Source organism: Meleagris gallopavo, chromosome Z, assembly GCF_000146605.3.
Source record: "Meleagris gallopavo isolate NT-WF06-2002-E0010 breed Aviagen turkey brand Nicholas breeding stock chromosome Z, Turkey_5.1, whole genome shotgun sequence".
Lineage (NCBI taxonomy): Eukaryota > Metazoa > Chordata > Aves > Galliformes > Phasianidae > Meleagris > Meleagris gallopavo.
The window spans coordinates 1,375,867-1,379,525 of NC_015041.2; the positions used below are offsets into that span (position 1 = coordinate 1,375,867).

Sequence of the window (3,659 nt, forward strand, 5' to 3'; positions counted from 1 at the left end):
AAAAAAAAAAAGCAAATGGAAAACACTAAATTCTGGGTCAAACTCAGCTGTAATTTGCTTTGCTTTGAAATTGCTGAGGGACCAGGAATAAAAAACAAGTCTTATGGAGAGTGGTTGAGGGAACTGGGATTGTTCTGGAGAAGGCTCAGGAGAGACCGTATTTCTCCCTACGACTATCTAAAAGAGGTGGCAGAGAGGTGGAGTTGGCCTCTGCTCCCAGGTAACAGTGATAGGATAGCGATGGTCTCATGTTGTGCCAGAAGAAGTTCAAGTTGGATATTAGGAAAAAAAATGGTACAACATAATTTGATACGATGGAAGGGAATTCATCCAAAGGGACCTTGACAAACTCTAAAAGTGAGCCCTTGTAAACCCTAATGAAGTTCAGCAAAGCCATGTGCAAGGTGTTGCACTTGGATTGGAGCAGTTACATATATGTGTACTGTCTGGGAGAAGAACTTACTAAGAGCAGGGAAGGACTTGGGGGTTCTAGTAGGCAAAAATATGAATATGAAGCAGCAGCATGCACTTGCAGCCCAGAAGACCAACAGTGTCCTGGGCTGCAGCAACAGAGGAGTGGTGGCAGGCAGGAAGGGGGATGTTCCCCTCTGCATTGCCCTCTTGAGACCTTATCTGGAACACTGTGTCCAGGCCTGGGTCTCCAGCTCAAGAAGGATGCAAAGCTGTTGGAGCTGGTCCAGAGGAGGCCATGAAGATGATCAAAGCACTGGAGAGCCTTCCCTACAAGGAAAGGCTGAAAGAGTTGGGCTTGCTCAGCTGGGAGAAGATAAGGCCCTAGAGAGTCTTCAGCTGCAGCCTTCCTGTACTTAAAGTGTTCTTATAAACAGGAGGGAGAGTGACTTTTTGCACAATCTAATAGCGATGGGACAAAGTGGAATGGCATTAAACTAGAAGATGAGAGATTTAGATTAGAGTAGGAAACTTTTCACTAGGAGGGCGGTGAGGCTCTGGCACTGCTGCCCAGGGAGGCTGTGGATGCCCCATCTCTGGAGATGCTGAAGGCCATGGATGGGGCCCTGGGCAGCCTGATCTACTGCTTGATCCTAACAGTTGGCAACCCTGCCCATAGCAGGGGTTTGGAAGTAGATGACCTTCGTAGTCCTTTCCAGTCCAAGCCATTCCGTGATTCTATGATTTCTGAACTCCTGGGGATCTTTCATTTTCTGTAGCTTTCCAACGATGCTTTTAGCTATGATTGATCTCTCTTTTATTTTCCACTGCACTATGAAGAAGGGAGCACAAATACTGAGAAATGAGAGATTTTTAGCCCAACTGCATTCTATACAATTTCTTGGAATGCTGGGGAATGAATGTACTCCGTAAACATGCACACATCTTTTCCAAGTGCATAAACTGAAGCCTAAAGAAGAGGTCATATTTTTTCTAACTTGGGTAACTCTACCGAGAAATATCTATTCAAAGTAGATTGATTTTCAGAATTGCCCAGCCTGGACAGTTAGGTAGCAAAATAGATTACTCATAGGCCAATCTCATTTGAGAGCTTATCTTTAAAATGTTGGGTTATAAATGGCTCTCTGTAAGGTCACTCAGTACTCATCGAACTGAAGACTTCAAATTCCAGAATGTTGTGTGTCCCCTGGTGTGATCTTACCATCATACTTCACCCCACAAATCCTGTTATTTGTGGAGCTATTTTGGTGATTCTGCTACTTTAAACCAAAACAGAGAACTCCATGTTGAAAAACAGATTGTTGTACTGCATCTTGAGCAAAAGGCTGAAAGTGACATGAGGGACAGGGTTTAGTGAGCATGATGGCCATGGGTTGGTGGTAGGATCTGATGATCATAGAATCATTAAGGTTAGAAACGACCACGGATCTAACCTTACGGATTATCCTAACGGATCATCTAGTCCAACCCCAACCCAACAGCACTAACTTTGTTGTCTTTTGCAACCTTAACAGTTCTATGAAAGTGTTTTGATTGGTCTGTTGACTCCTGGCATGACAGCCTGGGACTTGTAGAACAAATAGTTGCCTGGAGCAGATTGATCTGATCATTGCTGACCTGGAGAGCTAGGAATCCCAATAGGCAATTGCAAGTGTTGGTTACGAAAAGCATATAGAGATCTTTAGGAATTGAACTCAATGATCCTTATGGGTCCCTTCCAACATGGGATGTCTTGTGATTTTATGAGTCCTGTCTTACAGTCACTGATTTCAGAAGGAAGAATAATTCCCACTGTCTTCAGAAGGCACCATGAAAAGGAGAGCACTGGCAGAGCACTAATACCTCAATACTGCTTGAAAACTGCACTGACAGCCTTTATAAAACCATGCAACCTCACTCCCCTGAAGAAGGGTCTCTGCTCTTTGAAAGAGATTTTCCTTTGTAAATTCCTCCTTTGTTAGACCCTGAGTGGCCATGAGTTTGGGATTTGCCATCCTCTCCTTTTCAGCTTTGAAGGCACAGCTCTACCCCACAACCACAGGATCCCACTGCTCCTCCAGCTCCAGCTCTCTCAATGGGAGACTCAGGTGCACAGAAAAGAGATTTAATGGATTAAACAAACAGAGCAAAGAAAAGGCAACCACAGCACAACTGTACATACACATGTACAGCATCAATACACACCGAGCTACAGGTGGAGAGGAAACAACACCCAGACACATTTGGGAAAAGATTTTTTTATAAGTTTAGCCTCATGCAAAAGCAAAATGCACAGCTCCTTTACGGCTGCACCATTTCTGTGCCATGGCCAAAGAGAACCAGAGGGAATTCAGAGGAATTCCCACTATCTGTAAGGTTTCACCTACATGAGGACACTCAGCAAAATAACACGAATGAAGTTGGGGATTTAAAAGTGGATTAATTAAATGAACGGTGTGAAACTCCTGCAAAGGTTGTTCTTGCAATTCAGGTGGTCTTCCTTCCATTTAATTTAATTCACTTTGGAAATTAATTCAGATTAATTGTCCTAACGGTCTTTATGTACCTATCCTAGATGAACGCCAGGGTAATAAAAAGGATCATAGCCCAATGGCTTCATGATGGTTTTTAGACTGATACCAGGAGGCTCTGGGGGAGATGGCAGGGAGCACACAGATTTGCTTCCTCCGGGACCTGATCCTTTATCGTATTCTTTTGGAAAAATAAAATAAAATGAAATCCTTTGACATCAAGAGGAGCAATATCCAAATCTCCTAATTCCAGTCAATCCGTTTCGGCAAGCCTGGAGCCAAAAGAAAATCAAAACTAGAAGAGAGGGGCTGCTACTTGTGGTAGTGGGGGCGAGGGGGGAGGGGGGGGTGTTGGAAATTGCCTTGAAGAGATAACTGCTGCAAATCTGCTCCTTGGAGGAGGCTCTTAATAGGAGGTTCTTTTAGAGAGCTCTGCCCAGAGGGTTCTTCAGGAAGGATTTGCTCCTTGGCAGCTCACATCTGGAGATGGAAGCCCCTCTGGGAGATCCCTGCCAAATTTGGGTGGGGGACAGCAGAGACATGAATCTGAAAATGCTGATGGGTTTGGGGCACTTTGTCAGTCTTCGAAGCCATAGCAAGTGAGGGGGTATTGGGCTCAACTTTGCTCAGTCTTCTTTGCATATTTTCATTTTGCATGCCAAGTAGTTAACAAAAAAAAAAATAAAAAATAAAAATAAAAAATAAAATAAAAAAAAA

General features: G+C 43.8%; 1 protein-coding gene across 5 annotated transcripts in view; it reads left to right on the forward strand.

Annotated features, from left to right (window-relative positions):
• Positions 1-3,659, forward strand: part of SMAD2 (SMAD family member 2) — a 201,177-nt gene that overhangs the window by 34,126 nt on the left and 163,392 nt on the right. The window lies entirely within an intron of this gene.